We start from the raw sequence: 11,109 nt of genomic DNA on the forward strand, positions 1-11,109 counted from the left end.
CAGTTTGTCATGCCCTAACTAGTTAGGTTTTGCGGCTCCATGATACAATTTTAAAAGAAGAAAATATAGCCAAGAAAGTCATCCCCGTGATAGAAAACAGTTTAGGCACCCTCATATGTGATAATGAGACAAGCTTTGTCTGGCAGCGCAAGAGCTGAATTTGTCTATCAGTGGGATTTCAAAGATTGTCTAGGGGCCTACTGTCGCAACCAAATCTCATCGGTTCAGAGGGGACGTTGAATGTGCCGAAGCAGACTCAATTGACAAAATTACTCTTAAGGATATGCTAACACTTGAGTCTTTTATGCGAGTTGAATATTAAATGCGAGAAGAGATGTCTTCCCATAAATCACGCCAGCAGAGGTTTCAGTAGAGGTGACACCCCTGCCGGGACTAGGTGTTCTCCACGCCTCACGTGATGAACTCATGTAAACCAAAGCAATAGACCACTCTCACTCAGCAAGCTTAATGATATAGCCCAAATGACATCCACAAGTCCAAAAGAGCTCGCATAAGAGATTTGCCCAGCAGGGCCATGCAAGGAAAGAACCAACATGATCTTCAAGGGATAATCATTGCTCAAACATATGTCATGTTCTCCAACGCTAGTTAAGAGTTGTCCCTTAACAAGACTCTCAATTGATGCCATTCATCACGTATCCCATAATCAATCATTGTTGGCTAAAGGGGTCGGATAATATGGTGTGTTAACCAACCACTTAGGGAGTGTCACACGTGCCCTAACGAATCATTCACAAGTCCATGGCTAGCACTATATAAAGGCATGTTCATTTTCATGCATAAAAAAAGGTAATTGTGTTTTATTCTCCTTTATTAAGTTTAACGTAGGCATATGTGGGTTTTTGGCTTACACTACACCGTTGTGACAAAGTCTTTCTTGTCTTAACAAAAAATGATAAGGTTGATTTTAGAAGCATAGATAACCGAATGCAAGAAATTGTAACTCGAGTAATAATTAAGAGTATTCATTTTTATACGTTTGATCCCTCTCTTCCACTATTATATATATATAAAAAAATGATAACATCTAGTGCTAAATCATTAACGATAATAATAAAATAATATTTAAGATACTGTAAAATGCAAACCCACTTCCATGCTGGTATGCTATACATGTCCACTCCCCTGCTTGTGGCACTAACTAATAAGGAAAATTAAACACATAACCACATTTTTAGAGGATAAAGCTCTTCATACTATGTTAAATATTAATATAGACCCTATAGAAATTAAATATAAAATGAAAAAATTAGTATCCGGTCCCTAGTTCTTACTGTTCATATACTAAGACCTTATATTAGTTCTAAAATTTTGATTCAAGTCCCTAGCATTAATGTGATAATGAATTTACATGTTTATTATATAATTTTTTAATATAAAAATTAGTAATTAATTTAGGGTTTAATACTCACACCTCTATTAAACTTCTAATTAATTTTCAATTCAAACATTTTCAAAATAATAAAAAATTAAATTAAATTAAGTTTGTACCTATTAGTTATATATATATATATATATATATATATAAAGATTCTCAATTTTTTAATCTTAAATGTACCCATTCATATCATTTTTCAATTTTTTTAATCATCAATGTACCCATTCTCATATATATCAATTTGTTATATGTAAAATGTACCCTTTTTTAATATAAAATCCATTCAAATTTTTTAATCCATGTTTAAACTTATATGGGTACATTCTTTTTCATTGATTTGAGAATGTATCCATGTTTTGGTACAATAACTTTTTTTGTTAATTTTGGTTAATGTACCCATACATATATGTATACACACACACACACAATATAATAGAGAGTATAATTTATATTTTATTATTTTTAATCCCATAAATTATGGGTTTTATTTAAAATCTCATTGATATAAACAATTACAAATTTCAATTTTTAATTTTTAATTTAAAAAATATAGTAACTTACATTATTACATTAATGTCAGGGACTGTTAAATCTGAGTTTTGTCAACAAAGATCTTTTGCAAGCTATGAGAAATCACGTTAATATTAAACGAAGAACAAACAGGCTTTATATAAGCCTTACACAGTAACTGAATGAAAACATGCAGCCCACGTTGAACATAAACCTAAACGTGGTAGAAGACTAAGTCTGAAAGAGAAACTGATCCCTAAATTCTAGGGTTTATTTCACCATGCAGTTGAAACTGCTTACATAATTAACCCTAAACTTACGTAGTGGATAAAACCACTACTTCTAACATCCTCCCTTAAACTGACTGCTAAGCAATCAGTTTACATCTGATTCCAAACACACTCCCATAGACTCCCGCAACTTCAGGAAGGCATCAGTCTTCAATGGCTTGGTTAGTATGTCTGCTATTTGCTCCTGAGTGTTGCAATAAACCAGTTGCACAATTTCATCCTTAGTCAGCTCACGAAGGAAGTGGAACCGTACATCTATGTGCTTGCTTCGACCATGTAGCACAGGATTCTTAGAGAGCTTTATTGCTGAACTATTATTACAGAAAATCGTTGTAGAGTCTTGCTGAACCTGACCTAAGTCCTTCATTATCCTTCTTAACCAGGTTGCCTGACAAGCAGATGAAGCTGTTGCAATGAATTCAGCTTCAGTTGTTGATAGTGTAACCACCGGTTGCTTCTTGGAAGACCAACACACAGCTCCTGAACCTAACATGAACAAATATCCTGATGTGCTCTTTCTATCGTCCAAGTCACCTGCATAATCACTGTCTGTATAGCCTCTGAGCTCAGCATGTTCTCCCTTTCTGTAAAGAACTCCAACGCCGATCGTGCTTTTTACATATCTTAAAACCCTTTTTGCTGCTGCCAAGTGCATTTCTGTTGGACCTTCTATAAACCTGCTAATTAAACTTACCACAAACATAGTGTCAGGCTGAGTGGTTGTGAGATACATGAGACTCCCCACAATTTGTTTGTAGTAAGTGCTGTCGACCTTCTCACCAATCAGGTCCTTTGTTAACTTGGTACCTGGAACAATAGGATTATGCACTGGATTGCAATTCCCCATATTAAACCTCTCCAACACTTCCTGAGCATATTTCTTTTGACATATGAATATTCCATCTGGTTTCTGCAATACTTCAATTCCAAGGAAATATCTCATCTTACCAAGATCAGTCATTTCAAACTCATTCATGATCGACTGCTTAAACTTACTGAACATGCTTTCATCATTGCCAATATAAATGAGATCATCATCATAAAGACAAACAACGAGAATATTACCTTCATCTCCTACTTTGATGAACAAAGTGTGTTCATGGGGACACTTCACAAACCCTTCCTTCAAGAAATAAGCTTCTATACGACTATACCAAGCACGAGGGGCTTGTTTAAGTCCATATAAAGCTTTCCTTAATTTGTAAACTTTATGCTCCTTACCTCTCTGCACATACCCAGGTGGTTGTTCCACGAATACTTCTTCGTTGATTTCCCCACGTAAGAAAGCACTTTTCACGTCCATTTGATGAATTGTCCATTCCCTTTGAGCATCAAGTGCAATCACAATTCGAATGGTATCTAACCTAACCATAGGAGCAAAAACTTCAGCATAATCAACCCCATATTCTTGAGCATACCCCTTTGCCACCAACCATGATTTGTACTTGTCCACCTCTCCATTCTCATTCAGTTTAGTCTTGTAAACCCATTTAACTCCAATTATCTTCCCTCATTGAGGTAGATCTGTCAATTCCCAAGTGTTGTTCTTCTCAATAGCTGCTACCTCAACATCCATAGCTTTCCTCCATTTGGCATTTTTCACAGCTTCATTGTAATGAATTGGATCACTACTCGCAAGAAAAGCCAAATGCACCGTGGCTTCCTCTTCTTCAGATAAACCTTCTCCGGTCACATAATCTCGCATCCATACTGGCGGATTTCTAGGTCTTCTTTCTTCTGAACTGGATGAATTTGCTTCTGAGACTTTATCTGATCCACTATTGTTGCTTGTATCATTGTCATTTCCATCGAATCCATCTTCATCTCCTCCCTCACTGTCAACCTCATTAGCTTCACTTGTTGTGTCTTCATCATCATCCCATTTCAAATCTGCTATGACAGGTTCATGATGATGCTCATCCCAAACCCAGCTACTGTTTTCATCAAACCTAACATCACGACTAATTATGATCTTCTGTGAGACTGGTTCAAATAGCCGATAGGCTTTAGACCCTTCGCTAACCCCAAGTAGCACACACTTCATACTCTTATCATCCAGCTTGGTTCTCTTGTTGTCTGGGATGTGCACATATGAAATGCACCCAAAAACCCTAAAATAACTTACTGACGGTATCGTACCACTCCATGCCTCCTCTGGTGTTTTGTTTTTTACTGCAAGTGTGGGACTTCTGTTGAGCACATGAATTGTCCAGTTTGCTGCTTCAGGCCAAAATGTCTTTGGCATCTTCTTCTCGGTTAGTAAGCTTCTAACCATGTTCATGATGGTTCGATTCTTACGCTCAGCTACTCCATTTTGCTGTGGGGTGTAGGCTGCAGTTAACTGTCGTTGAATCTCATTCTCAACACAAAACTCAACAAACTCATAAGATGTAAACTCCCCTCCCCGATCTGTGCGCAGACTTTTAATGCTTGCATCAGTCTCATTCTCAACAAGACTTTTGAAGACTTTAAAAAATCGAAAAGCTTCTGACTTTTCTACTAGGAAATAGACCCAAGTCTTGCAAGTAAAATCATCAATAAAGGTCAGTAGATACCTCTTCTTACTGTTGGATGCAGGCTTTATCGGTCCACATATGTCTGCATGAATGAGTTGTAGACTTTGAGAAGCCCTCCAGGTACTCCTTTTTGGAAAGGGGTCTCTCGGCTGCTTGCCTACCATGCAATTCTCACACACTCTTGAGGAGTCCTTTATCTGAGGCAGTCCACTCACCATCTGTTTCTGTTGGAGAGTCTTTAAGCCACCAAGACTCAAGTGCCCATAACGACAGTGCCACAGCTGAACTGGATCATCTGTGAGAGCATTGAAACATGCCTGGACACTGAGTTGATGCTGAGCAACAATAATAAACATGCGGTTTGCAGCCATAATGGTCTCCATGATCAGTCCTCTCTCAGGATGATAGATCTTGCATCTTCCATGTTTAATGAGAATAGAAAGACCTTTTTCCTGAAGCTGACCAATGCTTAGAAGGTTGTTCTTCAAAACAGGCACATAGAAAACCCATGTGATCACCTGAGTCATCCCACTCACTTGTAGTCGAATGGTTCCTTTCCCCAAAATCGTCATACTAGTATTGTTCCCTAGTTTCACACTTTCTCTAAAACTTTCATCAAAGTAAAAAAATAGCTCTCTCTTACCACACATGTGATTGCTGCACCCCGAGTCGAGGAACCAAATATCTTCTTTGACCTCTGGAGCATCTACATACGCCATTAGCAACATCTCTTCACTAGCCTCAGCATAATTGACCTTTGCTTCCTTGTCTTTCTTGGGACACTCATACTGAAAGTGCCCTAATTCATGACAATTATAGCACTCAATTGTTGACTTGTTAAAGGTTTGTCGACCTCTCCCTCTGCCTCTTCCACGAAAGGTTCCTCGACCACGTCCTCTTCCTCCAGAGTTCTCTTCATAAACCACCTTTAGTGCTTGCTCCTCCACAACATGTCTGATCATCCGCTATTCATGTACCAACAAACTGCTTTGCAGTTCATCAATTGAGAGAAGATCTAAATATTTGGATTCCTCAATTGAACAAACCACATAATCATACTTAGGAGTCATCGATCTCAGAATCTTCTCAATAACTTCTACATCTGTCAATTTGTCACCGTTGATTCTTCTCTTGTTGGCTATGGTCAGAGTTCGACCAAAAAACTCATTCACAATCTCTCCTGTCTTCATGTGAAGCATCTCAAACTCCTTTCGAAGTGCCTGCAACTGTGCTCGCTTGACACGAGCAGTCCCTTGATACTTTTGCTTCAACGAATCCCAAATCTCCTTATCCTTGTTCAAGATTGTTTCCAAAACAGCTCTATCAATTGCTTGAAACAAATAATTCTTAGCCTTTAGATCTTTCAGCTTTTGATCCTCAAGCACCTTCCTTTGCCCCTCCGCGAGTGAGGCTCCTTCTGCTACTGCAGTGATTCCATGCTCTACAATGCTCCAATACTCCTTTGAACGTAGAAAATTTTCCATAAGCATCGCCCAATGGTCATAATGCCCATCCAGTTTCGGAATGGATGCTTGCACAAAACCACTTCCTTCTCCTGCCATTTTCTCGTGCTTCTTCACTCAAAAGATTGCTATCTCTCAAGCTTCAACCAAGAGCCCCAGGTGGGGGCTCTGATACCAAATGTTAAATCTGAGTTTTGTCAACAAAGATCTTTTGCAAGCTATGAGAAATCACGTTAATATTAAACGAAGAACAAACAGGCTTTATATAAGCCTTACACAGTAACTGAATGAAAACATGCAGCCCACGTTGAACATAAACCTAAACGTGGTAGAAGACTAAGTCTGAAAGAGAAACTGATCCCTAAATTCTAGGGTTTATTTCACCATGCAGTTGAAACTGCTTACATAATTAACCCTAAACTTACGTAGTGGATAAAACCACTACTTCTAATAGGGACCTCAATCAAAAACTAAAAACTAACAAGGTTTCAATCAAAGAATATTGATAGCTAGGGACCGCATCCAAAGTATCTCATATAAAATATTGGTACCATTATCACAAATACTCTACTCAGCAAAACAGCAGTGCGTCCATTTTCATTGTTAACTACTCAATTGTGTCGTATTATTTTGACATGCATTCATTTTCTCAATTCATTGGAGAGATTAGATTCCATCACTGGTGAGATAGCTAGGGCCATGATAATATCTGTTTTCTTTATTTACAACGATACGTATAACTCAGCGGTATAAATTTTATATAAGACTGTTGCAAAAGTTTAATAAATTTTTGTATGCAAGATGTAACTGTTGATTTTTCGGACCACTCAATGATATGTACATACAATAAAAGAAAATTTGTGAAATTTATCGAACAGTTGTATCTTTTAGACTCTGTGAGTCAAACCCATTGCACTCAGACTTCGATACTACAAAATTACGTAGCTTTACAATTATTATATTACGACTAAAAATATTGTATAACCCCAGATGTAGCGGCCGATTGTACCCCTTTTATGTGCGTCTTGCTGCTTTAACCCTCAACCCCTCCTATTTTTAAATGTTCATTATATATGTAGCCCTAAACCCCTACAATTTCAATATCTTGCTTGACAATCAAAATAATGACTTAATTATACTTCAAACTCAAGGAATATGAACCTGCATTCATTTCCAATTTAACATCTATTTACATTATTTTTTTCGACTATGTATTGGTCAATATTATGTGAGAAATGCTAACAGTTTAATATCAATTATCGTGCCAACATTATAAAACAATATTATGTAAAAAATATGAGGTGACAAATAGTACATGGAAAGTCTTACTTTTGAGAAAATTTCCTTAGCATTTCTCATTGGTCAATACTATGTACCAATTACTTAATATTTGAAAATTCATGTGGTTAATGCCACCAATTATAAATTGATCGATTTCAATCACTTGAAATGCTTGTAGCTTAAGTTTAGCCGACATCATGTATAGTGAATAAGCTATCCCTGACCTCACTTACGATATATAGATCTCAATCAAATTTTCCCTCTCCTTCCAATTCCCAAAAAATACTAGTTTGAACAAGACGTAGAGAAATTATAATTCAATACATATCCACAAATTTCTTCCATGTACTATATACGGGTGATTACTGATCAAGTTCACATCACATCTCCGTTAGTTTCAATTGAAAATGTAAAGTGATGATGTTTGTGAAGAGATTGATACTTCTTTACGAATGACAGAACTTTTATAGTGACTTATTAAAGGACATATTTTTGTGCGGGACGAAAATAGAACTGATATATGAAACAACTGTATCCATCAACCGCAGAAGCCTAAGACAAAAAAAAATGAAGGAAATTGAAGAAAATACAAGGAATTTAATGAGAAACAATACTCAATTCATTCATCATCATCCCCTTGTGTCAGCTGGCTATTTAAGGAACACACAAACAAAATACAGACTCTCTAGAAGGTTCTTGACGAACCATTTAGGGTGCGTTTGTTGTACCGGACTATCTAGGACTGGACTAGCTTCAGGGACTAAGCTGGACTACCTTAGACTAGACTAAGTTGGACTGACTTAGTGAAGCGTTTGGTGCAGTGTCAGACTAAAAAACAGGATAACAACAAATTTTAATATTATATTTTCTCATTCATATTTTATTAATATTTTATATTATTTAATACATATTTAGTACTACCACTATCTATTTCTTTTATCATTCTGGAAACTCCCATCTCCATTCCCAATTTTTTTTTTCCTGTGATCTTCCTTTTTCTTCTTAATGTTGCTCTGACCCTCTCCCTTTCTTCGTCTTTTCTTTTCCTTTCCAGTCTCTCCTCCCTCAAAACATCATCATTCATCACCCTCTAAATTATTTATGGCACCACATATTCTGATTTCCCAACTTCAAATCCCACGGAAAATTGAAATCGTGCAGAAGCTCCTCTCTGCGGCGTCATGGATTTCACAACCACTTTGTTTCTCGACCCTCCTTTGATTTTCTCAGAAAATCTCTTAAATTTTTTGGGAAAAATGAAGAATTTTTCTGTTGAGTTTTTTGTTGTTGTTATCGAATTGATTTTTTTTTTCTTTTCAAATTTTGGTGGTTGGATGTTGAGAATTAGGTGGTGGGTTTTAGGTCTGGGTACAGGTGGCCAGAGTTGCAGAGAAGCAAATTTGCAGCATGAAGAGGATGGAGCAACTGTTGCTGTGGCGGCCGAGTTCGAGCCGAGCTTGGATCTCGACGGAGCAAAAAGAGAAGAAAGCGAAGAGAGAGGAGGAAGGGAAGGGGGAATTGGCGAGGGGGAATGATGGTGGGTCTCAGCGTTTGTGAAAACATAGGAGCAGAGGAAGACGAGAGGGAGTTAGTCCCCGCTAATCCCATGGTTCTCGACGGGTTTGCTAGCGAGGGAGTTAGTCCCCGCGAGTCCCTTCTAATCTCATTAAACTTAGTCCGGACTGTTAACAAACACGGGACTGGACTACTACATAGTCCAGTCTAAGCCAGCGAAAGCTAGCGAGCTCAAACAAACGCCCCCTTAATACTATCCTAATAGTAGGATTTAGGCCCAAAATAACAGAAGACACATGTTCTAACTAAGATCCTAAGAGACTCCAATAGCCTCGCTAACGAGGTTGTTTGGCTATTGTAACCTAAAAAATGTTGCAAAAACTAAGCTCCAATATGTTAGCAATTTTAACTTTGAAAACAATCACTGGATTTAGTGAGGATGAAAGAAAAAATAGCACGCTGATCAAACTTCTATTTGCTAAGTACTCTTCTACTTGAACCTCTGCATTCAGTCCTTCAGTAACTATGGCCAGATTGCGGAGCGGTGAAATCTACGGTTAAGCATTGGACTGAAAAAATTCTGGCAGCAGAGATTTGAGATTTCCTTGGTCCACTGCCTATTCAGCAACTGATTTTCATGTCTCGGAGATGGAGAATTGATGGAAAAATGAGTAGTAATGGACAACGACTAGGTTAAGGGTCACTATAGTAATTTTATTCTTTTTCTTTGAACAATCAATATTATCTACACTAATGGGAAGGGAGTGAGCTTAGCCTCATAATAGGCTAGTAATAATATAGTTCAAATTTGCTTTTGGCGAGAATCAAACCTAAGATCTCTCACTTACAAGTAAAGAAGAATATCACTAGCCCACAGTATTAAGTAACAATTAATGATCGCTATAGTAATTAGAATATGAGCATCATATCTAACCGATATCAATTAGAAACTGTTGAAGAGGCTTAAGATGTTATTTAATAAGCCTTTGGTACACAACTGTCCTAGTTTTTCTCTTCTTTGATACAAGTGATGTTGAGAGAATAAAGATTATAAATCGAGAACTCGGTTGCAAAGGTGAATCATCTTTACCAACTAAGTTACAAATCGTTTGGGTCAAATTTAAGATGGAAAGGATATTGCTTTTGGCTTGTTTTATTAACACCCCACATTTTGTTGACTACATCCACATACTTAATACACCCTACATCTACTTTTTAACTAAAAATTTATCTTATTACACCCCACTTATTTTCCAATACTACCCTTACACCCCACACCCCTCTACATACACCTCACACCATACTTAAACCCTACAATCAAACTCTTCGTTAATTACATTATTCAAATAGTTTTTGGTGTTTTTTTTTTCTGCAAAGAACTTGCTAGAGTTTTGGGGGAGAAGATAGTCATAGATTTCTCAAATATGCGGATCACGTTATGAGAAGAAGTATATGCTCATATTGTCTTTCTTGCTTATATTATGTTTGAATATTTTTGGGCAATTGTAGGATCAAAGAAGAAATTTTAATGTTACGATTCATGCCTGGTATCTAAAGCTCCACCCAAAAGTTCCCTTTGCATATCAATTAGAGATTTTAAATGATTTTCATGCAAAGGAAACTGTATGTCAAGAGATGTATTTATGAAGACATATATAAGCACATGCATTTTTTAAAAATTCTAATAATACAAAAGTTGGAGATGACATTTTAGTTTCAAACTTACAGATGATATAGATGTTCAATGTTGAAGTTACAAATGATACAAATGTTGTAGTCAATACCCAAGTGACAGAGCTACGGACGACGTCGAAGCCTCCAAAACATTGATTTCATGTTTCATTCGTCAAAATTAACCTCTTTTTTTCATTAACTATGTTCTGTTTTTAGTTAGGGTTTTGTTTTATAATGGAGGTGAGAGTATCTTCAAGAGCTTGAAAGAAAACAATCTTAGAATACATATTACAAATAGTTGGGGTGTATTCAGAAAATAATTTTTGTTTTTTAATTCATATATGGCCTAAATAGTAAATGCATATTAGGGTATATAAGTTATTTAGTAATAAAATATTATGTGGGGTTTATTCAACACTGCTAATAAAAAAAACCTTGTTTTTTTGTCATAATATATTTTC

This window comes from Malus sylvestris, chromosome 10 (genome assembly GCF_916048215.2).
Source record: "Malus sylvestris chromosome 10, drMalSylv7.2, whole genome shotgun sequence".
NCBI classification, from domain to species: domain Eukaryota; kingdom Viridiplantae; phylum Streptophyta; class Magnoliopsida; order Rosales; family Rosaceae; genus Malus; species Malus sylvestris.